The sequence below is a fragment of the Myotis myotis genome, unplaced genomic scaffold, assembly GCF_014108235.1.
Source record: "Myotis myotis isolate mMyoMyo1 unplaced genomic scaffold, mMyoMyo1.p scaffold_m19_p_4, whole genome shotgun sequence".
Taxonomy (NCBI): domain Eukaryota; kingdom Metazoa; phylum Chordata; class Mammalia; order Chiroptera; family Vespertilionidae; genus Myotis; species Myotis myotis.
The window spans coordinates 118208040-118227485 of NW_023416346.1; the positions used below are offsets into that span (position 1 = coordinate 118208040).

General features: G+C 43.0%; 2 pseudogenes; both read right to left on the minus strand.

The window, feature by feature from the left end:
• Positions 1–4209: 4209 nt before the first annotated feature.
• LOC118653617 lies at positions 4210–9530 on the minus strand (annotated as a pseudogene).
• Positions 9531–9714: 184 nt separating this feature from the next.
• LOC118653618 lies at positions 9715–12771 on the minus strand (annotated as a pseudogene).
• Positions 12772–19446: the final 6675 nt, after the last annotated feature.

The window sequence follows — 19446 nt, forward strand, 5'->3', positions numbered from 1 at the left end:
GAATTCTGAGTGTTTCCCCCATTATTACATTCTTAAATGGGCATGTTCACGAAATTCCATCGGGATTGGAATCACATAGCAATGCCTAGAAAAAGAAATATTGCTGGCTCGTTAGCACAAAGTGGAGGAAGAAGGAATCTACTTTGTCTTTTTGTCTCTTTCAGCCATGGAATTCCATGAACACCTGCACAGCATAGGCACCAGGGAAGGTCTGAAGGAGTGAGAACTACAAAAAGCTGTGGAGAGCTTTACGTGGAATATCACCGTCTTAAAGGTACCTAGCAGGTTGTTGCTGGTGCTAGTGGTTTTGCAGACTTTTTCAGCGTGTTTCTTTCTGTCCGCACATTTTGTGCACGGTCCATTACCCACCACTAGAGGCTATACATGCTCACAGGGATCCAGTGCCCTCTGTCCTCTGAGAGTCTGCAGGCACCATGGCTGGGCGGCACGGCTCAGAGGGAGAATGTGGGGACTTTAACGGTTGGTTGGCACATTGTGGATTCTGGTAGGAAGTGAAAGGACCTTGCGTTTCATCTTTGAAGCATTGTGAACTTCATAAATGCCAGGTGCTGAAAAAACCAGCGATGAGCCTGGAGAGTGAGGGCACTTCCTTGTCGTCATCATGGAGGTTATAGCTCTGGACCAGCTGTAGTCAGGTGCAGCAGTCGCTTTGTACTCACTCCTCCATTTCAGGGCTGTGTGGCCCTGGATCCGGGCCGAGTAGAGTTCCTCTCAGGCTACGTGTCCTACCGCCTAGAGAGGGTGCTATCTATCTGCGTGGAGTTGGAAAGTCGCCTAGCTCGCAGTCTTCATGATGTGGCCCGATTTCGTATATTGAATACTTTGAATTCGCTGAATCTCAGTGGTGGTTCTTGGGTCTGTTGTGCAGTTGCTGGCAGCAGGGACTGCGGTTGTCCACTTTGGCTGGACATGTGAGATGGCTCCCTCCCGTGGCTGTTGACCAGAGTGTCTGCACCTGGTCTTTCTATGTGGCTTGGCCTTCTTCTAGCAGGCACTGGGTTCCAAGAGGGAGTCAGCATCCCAGATGACCCATAAGGGACCTGCAGGTCTTCCCCAGCCTCTCCTCAGAAGTCCCAGGTCACCTCTCCTGCGTTCCTTTGTTTAAGCAAGTCACTAAGTCCACCCAGACTCAAGGGGGTAGAGAACTTGACTCCTCTTGATGGGTGAGTGGCAAGGTCATGCGTCTGGGTGTTACTGGCTCCACTTGTGTTGTTCACCGCCTTTCCTCGTCGTCTTTGCCGGTTTTCCAGCAGGCCCACCCTCCATCTCTCCTGGGATGCGATTGATGAGCTCTGTGCACTGCCCCTTGGTGCCCATACAGGGGCCTAGTTTTCCTGGAGATGCAGGGACCGAGGAACTGCGGCCGGCTGTGTGGTGCTGCTGGGGAAGGGTGGTATTTCTCTCTACTGTATTTTGTTTTACCCATTTATGAGCTGATGGACATTTGGGTCGTTTCTAGGTTTTTTATTATGATGATGAATAATGCTTCTATGAACCTTTGAAGATAAGTTTTTATGTGAACATATGTTTTCAGTTCTCTTGGGTATATATACCTATACTGGAATTTCTGGACCATAAGGTAACTATGCTTGACGTTTTGAGGACTTGTCAAAGTGTTTTCCACAGCAACTGCACCATTGCATTCTGGTAATGTACAGGGGTTCTGATTTCTCCAAATCCTCTGCAACACTTGTTAATGTCTTTTTGATATAGCAATCCTTGTAGTTATGAAGTGAAATCTCATTGTGGTTTTGATTTGCATGTGTCTTATGACAATGATGTTTAGCTTTTTTGAGCATCTTTTTCATGTGCATTTTGGCCATTTGTGTATTTTCTTGGGAGAACTATCTGTTTATGCTTTCCATTATATAATTTGGTTGTCTTTTTTAAAAAAATACATATTTTATTGATTTTTTACAGAGAGGAAGGGAAAGGGATAGAGTTAGAAACAATGATGAGAGAGAAACATCGACCAGCTGCCTCCTCCACACCCCCTGCTGGGGATGTGCCCGCAACCAAGGTACATGCCCTTGACCAGAATTGAATCTGGGACCCGTCAGTCCGCAGGCCGAGGCTCTATCCACTGAGCCAAACCGGTTAGGGCTGGTTGTCTTTTTTAAAAAAGATCTTTAATTGATTTTTAGATAGAGGAAGGGAGAGGGAGAGAGAGAAACATCAATCAGCTGCCTCCTACATTCCCACTACCGGGGATCAGTCTGCAACCAGGCATGTGCCCTGACTGGGAATTGAACCGGCAAGCCTTTAGACCAGGGGTCCTCAAATTACGGCCCGCGGGCCACATGCAAATACAAATATTGTATTTGTTCCCGTTTTGTTTTTTTTACTTCAAAATAATATATGTGCAGTGTGCATAGGAATTTGTTCATAGTTTTTTTTAAACTATAGTCCGGCCCTCCAACGGTCTGAGGGACAGTGAACTGGCCCCCTGTTTAAAAAGTTTGAGGACCCCTGCTTTAGTGTATGGGACAATATCCAACCGAGCCATTCCAGCTAGGGCTAAAATGGTTGTGTTTTGATTGTGGAGTTTTAAGAGTTCTCTGTATATTATGGATACTACAACCTTATTAGATATATAATTTGCAAATATATTTTCCCACTTTGTGGATTGTCTTTTTACTTTGTAGATACTCCCCTTTGACACAAAAGTTCTTAAATTGTGATGACTTTTCAGTTAAAGTACTTTTACATTGGTTGCTTGTGCTTTTGGTGTCACACTGAAGAAACTGATGTGTAACACGTGGTTGCAAAGAGAACTGTTTTTCATTTGAAGGGTTTTATAGTTTGTAATAGAAGTTGGTTATAAAAAGGGAGGGAGGAACACCTAATTAAGGCTCAGGTTTCTTTGTAGGTGTATATATTTTAGGAAAACATACATATGTAAGATGAAATTGGGAAAATAGATTCCATTAGGATGCCATGTGCAGGTACCCTTAAGAAAGGCCTCTTGTAGACCTGGGGGCTCTTACCTGACCCAGAGAAGCACTCCATTCTTCTAGACATCCCTTTGCATAATGAGTGAGAATAGGAGAGAAGTGGGGAAAAGGGGAAGGTGCCAGAAAAAGAGAGAAAAGAGGGTATAGGAGAGAATATTGGGAAGTTGTGCTGGGGTAAAGTGAGGGAAGCTAGTTTTCCTTTCATCCTCATCGGAGTTGTTGGAGTGCATAGAGACCCCACACATATTTGACTGCTGTCAGATATGTCTGGACCAGAACTCTCTTGGTTGTTCTCAGAAAATTTCCACATTGAATTATTTCTGGTGTGATTTTGTTTCTTCACTTTCAAGCCTTGGGTGGTTAGCCTACTGGGTTCTCCCAGTAAGCCTGTTTTGTAAAGGCCCCTTAACAAGTCTTAGTGATTTCTGGTTATTGATTTCACTGCAGCTTCATGCATCTAGTGACTAGTCCATCTGGCTGGCAGTGTAGGCAGCGCTTCATTTTGGTGAACACTAGTTTCTCACAGTTGTATCCCTTTTGCCATTTGTAAAGCAACATGCCAGGCCTCCAGGCTCTATGGGCTTCTGGCCATGCCAGGAAGCCCGAGCCTCAGTTTGCACACATGGCAGTGGAGGCGCTTTGGAGTGGATTGTCTTCATGTTGGTCCCTGGCCCAAGCTTTTGAGCTCTCAGACACTTTTGACAGAATGATCCGTGGAATTTTGAACTCCTTCCTCATGGAGGCTGCTAAGGTCACAATGCTCTATTGGAAATATACAGGTGATTTCCTGTAGGCTGAAATAGGATGCTCTCATTTGAGCATCATAGCTGTGATGTGGGATGTTATCATGTCTTGCTTCATAGATGCGGTTCCTTTTTAATTTTTGCTAGAAAAACCACAGCCTGTCAAAGACAGCTACTATGCTGTGCTCCATCATAACTACACTAACATTAAAAACAAAAGCTTTTAATGATTGTAATGTATACAGTTTGGCAGAACTCTGCTGATGTGCATTACTGATACTTTATTTAAAAACAAAGATAGTCCATGTTGAAATTGATCAACATAAGGTAAACAGTCGTTTTTAGGCTGGATCCATGATTTAAGCTGTACCTATCCAGCTAAGACAAAAAACAATCATTTGAACCAATTGTTCAGAGTTTTGAAGAAGAAAATCCAGGAAAATGTCAATAATGATGACTGGCAAAATCAAAATTGGAAACAAAGAAACTGTTTATAGAGCTGCCAGCAAAGAAAGCTTGGGAGGAGATGACAAGTTTGGAATTTCTGGGATGGAATTGGATAAGAATCTCAGTCCAGTTTCCTTAGTTGCTGCAGAGACAGCACTGTCCTTGAATCTGACAGAGTCCTGCACTCCCCTGTGCACTGACCCTTTGTGTAATCCAGTCTTCATTGGAGCCTGAGGAACTGTCTGGACCTGCTCCTTTTTGGTCTTCTTCCTTGGCACAACCACAGTGGATTTCTCTGATTCACAACGAGTTCTAATTGACCTTTTCTATTGCTTCTTTTCTGAGCCCGCAGAACCAGATGTTGCTTCAGTAGAAGATAACATTCTGAGTTACCTTTTCATTTCTGTGGTTTGGTGTACAAATGATGTGTGTCTTGTCCCCTGACACTTATTTTTGTTTTGTCCCAATTCCCTTCATTGAATACACAAACTGATCGATTAATTTCCCATGTCCTGTAGCATTCTGAAGAGCAAAGACTTACTAAATTTTGACAACTGGAGACATGTTACACTTCTGCACATCCAAGCTCCATTTGTGCATTGTAATAGAAGCTGGTAAAGATATTCTGGCTGCTGCCATTTTCCAGGCTGTTTACTTGATTTATTTTAAAAATTCTTTATTGTTGAAAGTATTAACATATGTTCCCTTTCCCCCGCATTGACCTCTCCCAGCCCACTCCTGACCCTCAGCCCAGGCCTTCACCCCTCTATTGTCTTGTCCATTGGTTATGCTAAATGCATACAAGTCCTTTGGTTGATCTCTTACCCTCACCCCACCAACCTCCCCTGCCTTCCCTCTGAGGTTTACTGTCTGTTCGATGCTTCTATGTCTCTGCATCTATTTTTGTTCATCAGTTTATGTTGTTCATTATATTCCACAAATGAGTGAGACCATGTGATACTTATCTTTCTCTGACTGGCTTGTTTCATTTTGCTTAGCATAATGCTCTCCAGGTCCATCCATGCTGTTGCAAATGGTAAGAGTTCTTTGTTTTTTACAGCAGCATAGTATTCCATTGTGTGGATGTACCACTGCTTTTTAATCCACTCATCTGCTGATGGGCACTTAGGCTGTTTGCAAATTTTGGCTATTGTATGTTGCGCTGCTAGGAACATAGAGGTGCATCTGTCTTTTCTGTTTGGTGTTTCTGATTTCTTGGGATATATTCCTAGCAGTGGTATTACTGGGTCAAATGGGAGTTCCATTTTTAATTTTTTTAGGAAACTCCATATAATTTTCCACAGAGGCTGCACCAGTCTGCATTCCCACCAGCAGTGTACGAGGGTTCCCTTTTCTTCACATCCTCACCAGCACTTGTCGTTAGTTGATTTGTTGATGGTCGCCATTCTGATAGGTGTGAGGTGATACCTCATGGTCATTTTGATTTACATTTCTTGGATGACTAGTGACTTTGAGCATGTTTTTTTCATATGCCTCTTTGCTTTCTGTATGTCCACTTTTGAGAAGTGTCTTTTTGCCATTTTTTTCCTTTTGTTAGGTTGTATGTGTTCCCTATAAATTTTGGAGATAAAACCCATGTCAGATTTAACATTGGCAAATATGTTCTCCCATGCAGTGGACTCTCTTATTATTTTATTGTTGGTTTCTTTTGCTGTGCAGAAGCTTTTTATTTTGATGTAGTCCCATTTATTTATTTTGTCCTTAGTTTCCATTGTCCTAGGAGATGTATCAGTAAACATATTGCTACTAGATATGACTGATATTTTGCTGCCTATGGATTCTTCTAAGATTTTTATGGTTTCCCATCTTACATTTAAGTCTTTTTCCATGTTGAATTTATTTTTGTGTATGGTGTAAGTTGGTGGTCTAGTTTCATTTTTTTTGCATGTATCTGACCAATTTTCCCAGCACCATTTATTGAAGAGACTGTCTTTACTCCATTGTATGCTCCTGCCTCTTTTGTCAAATATTAATTGAGCATGATAGCTTGGGTCAATTTTTGGGTTCTCTGTTGTGTTCCATTGGTGTTTTGTCTGTTTTTCTTTGCCAGTACCAGGCTGTTTTGAGAACAGTGGCTTTTTTTTTTTTTTAAATTGATTTTCCTACAGAGAGGAAGGAAGAGAGATAGAGAGTTAGAAACATCAATGAGAGAGAAACATCAATCAGCTGCCTCCTGCACATCTCCTACTGGGGATGTGCCCGCAACCCAGGTACATGCCCTTGACCGGAATCGAACCCGGGACCTTTCAGTCCACAGGCTGACGCTCCATCCACTGAGCCAAACCGGTTTCAGCGAGAACAGTGGCTTTGTGATATAACTTGCTATCCGGTATTGTGATCCCTCAAACTTTGTTTTTCTATCAGGATGGTTGTGGCTATTCGGGGTCCCTTTTAATTTTATATAAAATTTTCGAGAGTTAGTTCTAGGTCTGTGCAATATGCCGGTGGTATTTGAATGAGGATTGCATTGAATCTGTAGATTGCTTTGGGTAGTATGGACATTTTAATGATGTTGATTTCTACGAATCCATGAACACTGTATATTCTTCCACTTGTATATATCTTCCTCTACCTGTTTGTTCCAACATCTTACAGTTTTCTGAGTACAGGTCTTTTACCTCTTTAGTTAAGTTTATTCCTAGGTATCTTAATTGTTGTGTTGCACTGCTAAATGGGATTATGTTTTTAGTTTCTCTTTTTGTGAGTTCATTATTGGTGTGTAGAAATGCCATAGATTTCTGGGTGTTAATTTTGTGTCCTGCTACATTTCTGCAATGCCTTTGTATTTGTTTCTTTGTAATGTGAGTTGCTGTCTCGTTGTGGCCCTGGGCAACCTTCTTGAGGTCTGTGAAGGTGAAGCCCCTAGCGGTCCAATGATCCAGGACTCCTTGGCCCAGAGGCTGGGTTTGCCTTGAGTCTGACACCTTTATTGTCTTTGCTCTGAGTTGTACTCCCTTCCCCCATGGATTGGTCCCTCAGTTGTCTGCTGCCGATGTTTGTGGTGGGTAGGGGCACATGCATAGTTTCTCTGGTGTACGACTCCCTGTGAGATCCCAGAGCCCTCTGGCATGCAATTCACTGTGCAGCCCCGGCGCCTGTGGGAGGGTGGCACCCTATGTCCCCCTGGCACGCACTGGCAGCACAGTCCTGGGGCCTGGGCGTGGTGCTTGGTGCCTCTGGCTCACACCTCAGTGTGGTCCTGGGGCCTGGGCAGGGCACCATGCTGGCTGCCCCTGGGTCTCACTTTCAGCCTGTCCTGGGTCTTGGGCAGGCGCACCACTGGCTTGAACTCACAGCCCGGAGTCCTGGAGCACTGGATCCTGGAACCAGGACAGAGAGGTGGTCTCTCTGGTGTGTGCTCACTGCAGTCACCTGGGAGCCCGTGGTGAGGCAGTGCGCCACTCACTGCAGGGGTGCGGCAGTGGTCCTTTGCCAGTTACTGCTGGCACGTGGCTCACTGTTCGGGTTTGTCGTGTTGTCTCAGGCCATTCTGGGTGTTGGTGTGGCTGCACTCCTGGCCTCCGCTGCTCCTCCCTTCAGAATGTCATGGGCTCCGCACCAGAGCCGCTCCTGGCCTGGGAGTGCCTGTAAAGGTAGCAGGGGCTCCCTGTCCAGCAGGGCCTGATCCTCCAGTCCCCAGATTCCTGGGAGGTCTAACTGTCCCTCACTCACCCACACACACAGCACATACGTCCACACACTCTCCTCTCCTTAACTCACACTCTCTTCCTCACTGCCGTCCTGCTGGCCACCATGTTGGGATCCTCCCTTTCCAGGCTATTTTAATGGAGGTGGTTCTTCTTTCACACTCGTGTGCTGCTACTGGCTGTGTCTCTGAATGTCAGTACTTGATAGTGAGGAGGCCACTTCACTTGCGTTGGTCTGTTCTGGCTGAGTACTCAGCATTGATCTTGGTCTCTTTTTTTTTCTGTTGGTTTTAAACTTCGGCTTTAGGGGCAGCATTCTTTTTCGCTTGCGATAAAGCCTCCTCAGGATGTTTTTCAATATGTACAAAGTATACTTTTTTATTCTTTCCTCTCCAATCATTTTCAACGCGTTCTTTGCATGGGCAATGTCAATTTCCCATTGTGCGAGATCTCTCTGTGGTCGGGGTATCCAAATCTTGTGTTTCTCAGTGTGATTGCTGGCTTGTTTGGTTGCCTCAGTCAGTAATTCTTCATGCTGTCTATGACCTTTTTTCTTTCATACCCGTTTTTTATGAACTCATGCCCTCTCTGGTTGGTTGCTAAAAAAATTGGATGTGCTATTCCTGAGCACCTCTTGTGTTAATTTTGGTATGAACCTTGAGCTGGGATCTCTTGAAACCATACAAGGCCACCAAGGATAGGTTGCCTCCTGAGACCAAACATGATCACCAACATGGCACTTAACACTAGCAGACACTTCTGTTGTTGGAACAGAAGGTAATATTGGTTAAACCAAGGTTTCCTCTTTTAGTACTGGATCTTCTCTTTTTTTTTTTTAATATATTTTATTGATTTTTTACAGAGAGGAAGGGAGAGGGATAGAGAGTTAGAAACATTGATGAGCGAGAAACATCGACCAGCTGCCTCCTGCACACTCCCCACTGGGGATGTGCCTGCAACCAAGGTACATGCCCTTGACCGGAATCGAACCCGGGACTCCTTAGTCCGCAGGCTGACGCTCTATCCACTGAGCCAAACCGGTCCGGCTGGATCTTCTCTTGTTTGTTTGTTGTTTTTTTCCCCCCCAAAAACAACCCTTTGATTGTTCCTCCGTTTCCAATTTGGGGATTTTGCGTGAGTTGTGCTCTTCTAATATAGAAGAGTCATGGTTGTTGCTTTCCCTCTGCTTTTCTGCTCTCATGGTTTGACTTTGTGTGCTCACTTGCCTGTACTTAATTGAAAAGGTATCCATGGAGGGAAGACTCAAACAATTCCCTGCCATCCTGGTTAGTTTTGGTTATTTTCACTTTAATTTCAGGTGAGCCAATCTTCTTTGGAATCACAGTTTGTAGTACTGAAGGAGGAGGTGGTAGCTGTGGAGGAGAAGGTTTTTCAAGACGTTCATGTGATCTTGTGTTTGGAATTTCTGAATGGTAATAGTGGGGCTAAAGTTTCTAATTGCACCAAAGCCATTGGCTGATGCATTGGGTTACTGCTTAGAAGACTGGTATTTGATTTGAGTTTCATACATGCCGATTGATGGTAGATAGCCATTTGTGAGTGGAGGAAGATCTTCTGTTGTCACTGTTGTCATCAAAGGCATCTTCCTGACAGATGTTGGTGGAGCCAATGAATTGAGGAGGTTGCTGAATGGTGTTTCCCATGATCCCTTGCTTGAAAGAGAAAGGGAAATCCATTGTTTTGCTCCAGCAACTTTCCCTTTCTCTCATCAGGTCTTCAGTTTGTTCCATTCTAATTTGCTGGCTGTGTCAGTATTATCACAGGAGAGACACGAGGCCCAGAGTGGCACTGGGTACAGGCAGCCACTGGGGCTGCAGGGGGAGGAGATGGTACCAACGTAGGCCATATGAAATCTCTGGGCTACACTTCTCTGATGTTAGATGCTTCTGCCATGGCGGCAGGCACAGGGCCTGGCCTAGAGACTAGAGGAGAAAGAGTGTAGGACAGCCTTGGGCAAACTACGGCCCGCGGGCCGGATCCGGCCCGTTTGAAATGAATAAAACTAAAAAAAAAAAAAAGACTGTACCCTTTTATGTAATGATGTTTACTTTGAATTTATATTAGTTCATACAAACACTCCATCCATGCTTTTGTTCCGGCCCTCCGGTCCAGTTTAAGAACCCATTGTGGCCCTCGAGTCAAAAAGTTTGCCCACCCCTGGTGTAGGAGGTTGTATAGGCAGGGGAGGTGGAGGAATGGGGGTCGCAGTGCAGCTGCTGCTATCAGAGAGTAGCCTGTGGCTGGTGGCTGGACCAAGGCGGCAGGGTCCTCCAGGTTTGAGGCTCCATTTTGCCTTTGCATGCCTGTCCATGGCTACCAGTGGACAGGTCCCCTCGGCCTCTACCTGGTTTCTGGCTGTTGCTGCCACCACTGCCTGCTGCTGCCACTGTGCACAAAGTCCTCCCACCCCGACTCTCCCGCAGTGACCTTTGCACATTTGCACAGCCCTTTCTAAGAATGTTATAGCTTTTTTTAAAAAAAACCCGACAACATACTTTTATTGATTTCAGGGAAGAAGGAAGAGGGAGAGATAGATAGAAACATCAACAATAAGAGATAATCATTGAGTGGCTGCCTTCTGCACACCCTCTATTGGAGATTAAGCCCACAACCCCGGCATGTGCCCTTGACCAGAATCGAACCCGGGACCCTTCAGTCTGCAGGCCGATGCTCCATCCCCTGAGCCAAATCGGCCGGGTAACTTTTTTGATACTGTTGTATTACATTTGTTGGAGGAAAAGCAGAAACTTTTCCAAAAGATAGGCTTTCTTGCAGAGTAGGTCTTTAACAACCGTTCATTGAGTATCCTTATGTTTTGTTTTCTTGTTTGTTTATTGATGCTCACGTGGGGATATTTTCCCATTGATTTTAGAGAAAGTCAACGGAGCAGGGGAGAGACAGAGAGAAACATCTGTGAGAGAGACACATCGATTGGTTGCCTCCCGTGTGTGCGCCGACCAGGGCCGGGGACCAAGCCTGCAACTGAGTACGTGCCCTTGATCAGCATCAAACGCAGAACTCTTCAGCCTGTGAGCCAGTGCTCTATCCACTGAGCCATACAGGCTAGGGCTCATTGAGCGTCTTTTGGTGAGCATAAAAGAAAGTAACCATAGTCTCTTTCTACTTATGCATGAAAGCTGCCTTTGGGATTTACTCTTCCCTGGTCTGGCAGGAAATCTCCAAAAGGTCTCTTAGCCAACTTTTCCCTCTTAAATACCCAATCATCTTGTGGTCACTTTGAAGCATTTAGTAGCCTAGTGTACTGTAACAGTCAAAACCCTACACTTCTAAATACTGGGAAATTTCTGTCTACTGGAAACTGGCACCTTCATGGATTTTGTAGTCTTGCTAGTGATGTGTGTGTCTGTGTATGGGTTGAATGTAGTACTTCTTTTTGCCTTTTCTCTTTCCGTCTCCTTCCTCCACTTGACCACCACTCCAGATGTGGTTCCCAGGGAGAAAAGTGCACGTGGAGAAGAACACACCCTGGCAGGGTCATTAAATGTGTAATGGGAACAGAGGAAAACCCGAGCCCATGCTCTTATGGGTCCATTTTGAACTTCCTAAAGAGACCGCAGACTGCTGGCTCCAGTCTCATCGGGTGCCTTTCTTCTAACTGGCCACCGAACTCCCCCTCACCCCCTAGTCTCCTTGAGCCACACTTGTGTCAGGGTCATTGCTTCTCTGGGTGCTCTGCCTTTGTGCTTTCTTTTTCAGACAACGGAGTACACTTGCTTTTGCAGGGCTCTCATGTGGACTATGGCCATCACAGTCCCTCTCTGCATGTGGTGGAAGTGCAGGTCCTATTTATTCAATCCAGCCTTATTGTGTGGTCTGGCCAGGCATTTTCAGCCCCCGATTCCCGATTTCATTTGCATGAGTCAGGCAGTGGTTCTGGGGTCCAGCTGACTGAAGAAGACAGGAGCCAAGCTTTCTCAAGCTTGTTTTCATTTGATGAAGGTCAGGAGGAGGTGATACTTGTCTTGGCCTCTCCTCATGGGGGTGGAGAAAATTCCCACCATTATTGCTTCCTCAGCATGTACTAGTACATATTGACTTTGGAAACACAGACCTTTCCTCTTCAGGGCATCTTCATCCCTAGCTTCTCTTCCTATGTGAGCCACATACTAGAGCAGGGGTGGGCAAACTTTTTGACTCGAGGGCCACAATGGGTTCTTAAACTGGACCGGAGGGCCGGAACAAAAGCATGGATGGAGTGTTTGTGTGAACTAATACATGTTAACACTGCTGCTGGTGAAGGCGCGGAGGGGAGAGCAAGAGAACCCTCCGCTCTTTCGGCTCCGCGGGCCGGATAGAACAGCCGAACGGGCCGGATCCGGCCCGCGGGCCGTAGTTTGCCCACGGTTGTACTAGAGCATGTCTACTTTCATCTGAGGGCTCCATGGGTGCAGCTTCTGTCTGGACGTTAAACTCCCCTGAATACCCAGGCTTTTGCTGTTCTCTTTTCTGTTGGGGTTTTCTGTCTCCCTGGGTGCTACTCTTGGGTGTTCCTTTTTAAAGTATAAGCAAAACTTTATTTATAACATAATAAACATACCTTCCATAATTTCTTCACAGGTAGTCCAAAGAATAAAACCTCTGGCTTAATTGGAATTTACGTTTTGCCTTACATATTCCAAAATCTATCCATGTCAACTTTGGAATTTTAATCATGCCTGATACTATGCAATAGGGTACACCTGTACCAGTGACCAAATTCCCAACTTTTGTTGTTCAACCATTTTTCTTGATCTTGCTGTCTGACTCCATACATTCTAGAATATTTGATGGATTTGTAATAAACCTGACTTGCGTTCTTCTTATTAAACAAAATATATGCTAAAAAAATGCCCACAATTCAGCTACTAAAACTCCTTTAGAGATCTTCTTTGCCAGTGGTTCCAAAGTTAGGGCCATCCATACTCCCCACTCTGGGTAGCCCAAATCAGCCTTGCCTTGGATGCTTTCCTTTTTTTATATATATAAATATTCATTGTTCAGATTATTACAGATGTTCCTTTTTTTTTCCCCCATAGCTCCCCTCCACCTGGTTCCCATCCCACCCCATGCCCTTACCCCCTGCCACTGTCCTCATCCATAGGTGTAAGATTTCTGTCCAATTTCTTCCCGCACCCTTCATACCCCCTTCCCCCTGAGAATTGTCAGTCCACTCCCTTTCTATGCCCCTGCTTCTATTATAGTCACCAGTTTATTCTGTTCATCAGATTTTTTTATTGACTTAATTTTTAGATTCACTTGTTGATAGATATGTATTTGTTGTCCCTTTGTTGTTCATAATTTTTATCTTTACCTTTTTCTTCTTCCTCTTCTTAAAGAATACCCTTTAGCATTTCACATAATCCTGGTTTGGTGGTGATGAACTCCTTTAGCTTTTTCTTGTCTGTGAAGCTCTTTATCTGATCTTCAACTCTACATGATAGCTTTGCTTGGTAGAGTAATCTTGGTTGTAGATTCTTGCTATTCATCACTTTGAATATTTCTTGCCACTCCCTTCTGGCCTGCATGGTTTCTGTTGAGAAATCAGCTGACAGTCGTATGGGTGCTCCCTTGTAAGGTAACTAACTGTTTTTCTCTTGCTGCTTTTAAGATTCTCTCTATGTCTTTTGCCCTTGGCATTTTAATTATGATGTGTCTTCGTGTGGTCCTCTTTGGATTCCTCTTTTTGGGAGTTCTCTTCGCTTCCTGGACTTGTAAGTCTATTTCTTCCATCAGGTATGGGAATTTTTCTGTCATTATTTCTTCTAATAGGATTTAAATATCTTGCTCTCCCTCTTCTTCTGGCACCCCCATAATTAAGATGTTGGTACGTTTGAAATTGTGCCAGAGGCTCCTTACACTATCTTCATATTTTTGGATTGTTTTTTCTTTTTTCTTTTCCGGATGGGTGTTTTTTGCTTCCTTGTATTTCAAATCTTTGACTTGATTCTTGGGATCCTCTAGTCTTCTGTTGGATCTCTGTATAATACTCTTTTTTATTTATTTTTATTTTTAATTTTTTTTAAATTTTTATTTATTTATTTATTTATTTATTTATTTTTATTGCTTAAAGTATTACAAAAAGTATTACATATGTCTCATTTTTTTCCCCCCCGCCCTTGACAATCCCCTGGCCTCCCCTACCCCCCAGTGTCTTATGTCCATTGGTTATGCTTATATGCATGCATACGAGTCCTTTGGTTGATCTCTTACCCACCCCCCTCCTGCCCTTCCACCCTCCCCGGCCTTCCTGCTGTAGTTTGACAGTCTGTTCGAGGCAGCTCTGCCTCTGTATCTATTTTTGTTCATAAGTTTATAATGGTCTTTATTATCCAGAAATGAGTGACATCATGTGGTATTTTTCCTTCATTGACTGGCTTATTTCACTTAGCATAATGCTCTCCAGATCCATCCATGCTGTTGCAAATGGTAAGAGTTCCTTCTTTTTTATAGCAGCATAGTATTCCATCGTGTAGATGTACCACAGTTTTCTAATCCATTCATCTACAGATGGGCACTTAGGCTGTTTCCAGATCTTAGCTAGGGTGAATTGTGCTGCTATGAACATAGGGGTGCATATATCCTTTCTGATTGGTGTTTCTGTTTTCCTGGGATATATTCCTAGAAGTGGGATCACAGGGTCAAATGGGAGTTCCATTTGTAGTTTTTTGAGGAAACTCCATACTGTCTTCCATAGTGGCTGCACCAGTCTGCATTCCCACCAGCAGTGCACAAGTGTTCCTTTTTCTCCACATCCTCTCCAGCACTTGTTGTTTGTTGATTTGTTGATGATAGCCAGTCTGACAGGTGTGAGATGGTACCTCATTGTTGTTTTGATTTGCATCTCTCGGATGATTAGTGACTTTGAGCATGTTTTCATATGTCTCTTGGCCTTCTGAATGTCCTCTTTTGAAAGGTGTCTATTTAGATCCTTTGCTCATTTTTTGATTGGATTGTTTATCTTCCTTTTGTTAAGTTGTATGAGTTCCCTATAAATTTTGGAGATTAGGCCCTTATCAGATATGACATTGGCAAATATGTTTTCCCACACAGTGGGTTTTCTTGTTGTTTTGTTGATGGTTTCTTTTTCTGTGCAGAAGCTTTTTTATTTTGATGTAGTCCCATTTGTTTATTTTCTCTTTAGTTTCCAATGCCCTAGGAGCTGTATCAGTGAAGAAATTGCTTCGGCATATGTCTGAGATTTTGTTGCCTTTGGATTCTTCTAGTATTTGTATGGTTTCCCGTCGTATATTTAAGTCCTTTATCCATTTTGAGTTTATTTTTGTGTATGGTGTAAGTTGGTGGTCCAGTTTCATTTTCTTGCATGTATCTGTCCAATTTTCCCAACACCATTTATTGAAGAGACTATCTTGACTCCATTGTATGTTCTTGCCTCCTTTGTCAAATATTAATTGAGCGTATTGGTTTGGGCTGATTTCTGGGCTCTCTGTTCTATTCCATTGATCTATATGTCTGTTCTTGTGCCAGTACCAGGAAGTTTTGAGAACAGTGGCTTTGTAATACAGCTTGATATCTGGTATTGAGATCCCACCTACTTTGTTCTTTCTCAGGATCGCTGCAGCTATTCGGGGTCGTTTTTTATTCCAGATGAATTTTTGGAGAGTACGTTCTTGGTCTGTGAAATATGCCATTGGTATTTTAATGGGAAGTGCGTTGAATTTATAGATTGCTTTGGGCAGTATGGACATTTTAATGATGTTGATTCTACCAATCCAAGAGCATGGTATGTTCTTCCATCTCTTTATGTCTTCCTCTATCTCATTTTTCAACGTCCTGTAGTTTTCTGAGAAGAGGTCTTTTACCTCTTTAGTTAAGTTTATTCCTAGGTAGCTTAATTTTTTTGGTGCGATGGTAAATGGGATTGCTTTTTTAGTCTCTCTTTCTGCACATTCACTATTGGTGTATAGAAAAGCCATAGATTTCTTGGCGTTAATTTTGTATCTTGCTACATTGCGGAATTCTTTTATTAAGTCTAATAGTTTATTGATGGAGTCTTTCGGGTTTTTTAAGTATAATATCATGTCATCTGCAAATAAGGACAGTTTTACTTCTTCTTTTCCAATTTGGATGCCTTTTATTTCTTCTTCTTGTCTAATTGCAATGGCTAATACTTCCAGTACTATGTCGAACAGGAGTGGTGAGAATGGGCATCCCTGTCTTGTTCCTGTTCTTAGGGCAAATGGTGTTAGTTTTTGTCCATTGAGTATGATGTTGGCTGTGGGTTTGTCATATATGGCTTTTATTATGTTGAGGTATGATCCTTCAATTCCCACCTTGCTGAGAGTTTTTATCAAAAATGGGTGTTGAATTTTGTCAAATGCTTTTTCTGCATCAATTGATATGACTATGTGGTTTTTTTCTTTCAATTTGTTTATGTGATGTATCACGTTTATTGATTTGCGGATATTGTACCATCCTTGCATCCCTGGGATAAATCCTCCTTGGTCGTGGTGTATGATCTTTCTGATGTACTGCTGGATCCGATTTGCTAGGATTTTGTTGAGGATTTTGGCATCTATGTTCATGAGGGATATTGGCCTGTAATTCTCTTTCATTGTGTTGTCTTTACCTGGTTTTGGTATTAGGGTGATGCTGGCTTCATAGAATGAGCTTGGAAGTGTTCCTTCCTCTTGGATTTTTTGTAGTAGTCTGAGGAGGATAGGTTTTAGTTCTTCCTTGAATGTTTGGTAAAACTCCCCTGTGAAGCCGTCTGGTCCTGGGCTTTTGTTTGCTGGAAGCTTTTTGATGACTGCTTCAATTTCTTCCATAGTTATTGGCCTACTGAGATTTTTAGATTCTTCCTGATCAAGTTTTGGAATGTTGTATTTTTCTAGGCATATGTCCATTTCCTCCAAGTTGTCTAGTTTGTTGGAGTAGAGTTGTCCATAGTATTTATTAACAATCATTTGTATTTCTGTGGGATCTGTTGTTATTTCACCTCTATCATTTCTGATTTTGTTGATTTGGGTCCTTTCTCTTTGCTTCTTGGTGAGCCTGGCTACAGGTTTGTCAATCTTGTTTATCCTTTCAAAGAACCAGCTCTTTGTTTCATTGATTTTCTGTATTGTTTTTTTGGTCTCTATGTCATTTATTTCTGCTCTAATCTTTATTATCTTCTTACTTCTGCTCACTCTGGGCTTTTCTTGTTGCTCTCTTTCTAATTCATTGAGTTGTAGATTTAGAAGATTTACTACCATTTTTTCTTGTTTGTTGAGATAGGCCTGTAGAGCTATAAACTTCCCTCTCAGGACTGCTTTCATTGTGTCCCAAAGGTTTTGGATTGTTGTGTTTTCATTGTCATTAGTTTCCAGGATGTTTTTAATTTCTTCTTTGATCTCATTGTTAACCCAATCAATATTTAATAACGTGCTATTCAGCTTCCAAGTGTTTGAGTATTTTGAGTTGTTTTTGTTGTAGTTTATTTCTAATATTATGGCCTTGTGGTCTGAGAAGATGCTTGGTATGATTTCAATCTTCTTAAATTTGGGGAGACTTTGTTTGTGATCCAATATGTGGTCTATTTTTGAAGATGTCCCATGAGCACTTGAGAAGAACTTATATTTTGTGGCTTTGGGGTGAAGTGTTCTGAAGATGTCAATTAAGTCCATCTGATCTAGTGAGTCATTTAGGATTGCTGTTTCTTTGCTGAGTTTTTGTCTAGCGGATTTATCCAGTGATGTCAGTGGTGTATTAAAGTCCCCTACTATGATTGTATTGTTGTCGATCTCTCCCCTGATATCTTCCAGGAGTTTTCTTATGTATGTGGGTGCTCCTGCATTGGGTGCATATATGTTTATCAGGGTTATATCCTCTTGTTGTATTGATCCCTTTAGTATTATGAAGTGGCCTTTCTTATCTCTTGTTATGGCCTTCACTTTGAGGTCTATTTTGTCTGATATAAGTATTGCTACCCCAGCTTTTTTTTCATTTCCATTTGCCTGAAAGATATTTTTCCATCCCTTCACTTTCAGTCTGTGTGAGTCCCTTCTAATGAGGTGGGTCTCTTGTAGACAGCAAATATATGGGTCATGTTTTTTTTATCCATTCAGCCACTCGATGTCTTTTGATTGGACCATTTAGTCCATTTACGTTTAAAGTTATTATTGAAAGGTACTTGTTTGTAGCCATTTCTATTTTTTTTTTTTGTGGCTGTTTTCTTTCTGGGCTTTTTAGTTCTTCTTTTTACACCAGTTCCTTTAGCATTTCTTGCATTGCTGGCTTGGTGGTGATAAACTCCCTTAGCCTTTTTTTTTTTGTCTGTGAAGCTTCTTATTTCCCCTTCAATTTTGAATGATAGCCTTGCTGGATAGAGTATTCTTGGATTCAGTCCTTTGCTTTGCATCACTTTGTAAATTTCTGTCCATTCTTTTCTGGCCTGATGTGTTTCTGTTGAGAAATCATTTGATAATCTGATGGGGGATCCTTTGTAGGTAACTCTCTGTTTCTCTCTTGCAGCCTTTAAGATTCTGTCTTTGTCTTGTACATTTGCCATCGTTATTATGACGTGTCTTGGTGTGGGCCTTTTGGGGTTCATCTTGCCTGGGACTCTCTGTACTTGTGTAACTTTTTTCTTCCCCATATCAGGGAAGTTTTCTGACATTATTTCTTCAAATAGATTTTCTAATCCTTGCTGCTCTTCTTGTCCTTCTTGCAGCCCTGTTATGCGTATGTTACTTCGTTTCATGTTGTCCTGAAGCTCCCTTAGGCTCTCCTCCTGCTTTTTAATTCTTTTCTCCAGTTGCTGTTCAGATTGAGCTTGTTTCTCTGCCTTATCTTCTAATTCACTAATTTGGTCCTCTGCTTCTTCTAGTCTGCTGTTGAAACTTTCCATGGTGTTTTTGATTGTAGCTATATCACTTTTCATTTCTTCCTGATTCTTGCATAGGTTGTTGATTTTCTCATCCATCCGGTGAATGAATTGTACAACCATTATTCTGAATTCTTTTTCTGTCATGTTGCATGCTTCAACTTCATTAATGTCCTTTCTTGGCGACTCCTCATTGTCTTTTCTCTGGGTGTTGTTTCGTCTCTTCATTCTGATTATCTCGCGATGGTTCAAACGTCAAGTTGCGTGGGCCTGGGCCGTGTGCAGTGGGAGCCTCCCACTACCCTAGTGTCACTGAAGAGCTCTGACACTAAGTTGTGTGGTTGTTGTGGGTTGGTGGGTACCAGGCTCGCTCAGAGTCAGTGTTGTCAGGGCTCAATGTGGCCTCGTACGCGCCCTTAGAATCAGGGACCCTGCCTGCACCGTGCTGAAACAGAGACCCCCCTGAAGCGTGTTGAAAACCAGAGTCCCCTAGCGTGCGCCAGGAGTCAGAGTTCCCCAGAATCCAGTATCAGAGTCTCTGTTGCTTCGCACGACCTTGCCTTGAGAATCAGGGTCCCTGTGTGCCCTTGCACCAGGAATTGGAGTCACTGGCTCTTAGTATGAATGCACAGGAAATCAGGATCTCAGGTGCAGGTGAAAAGAAACACAGTCAAGTCACTGGTGTTTGGTGCTGCCACCTGCCCAGAGAATCGGGGTCCCTGGGCCTGTGATATGTGGGACAAATTCCCGGTGTTCGCGCATTTGCT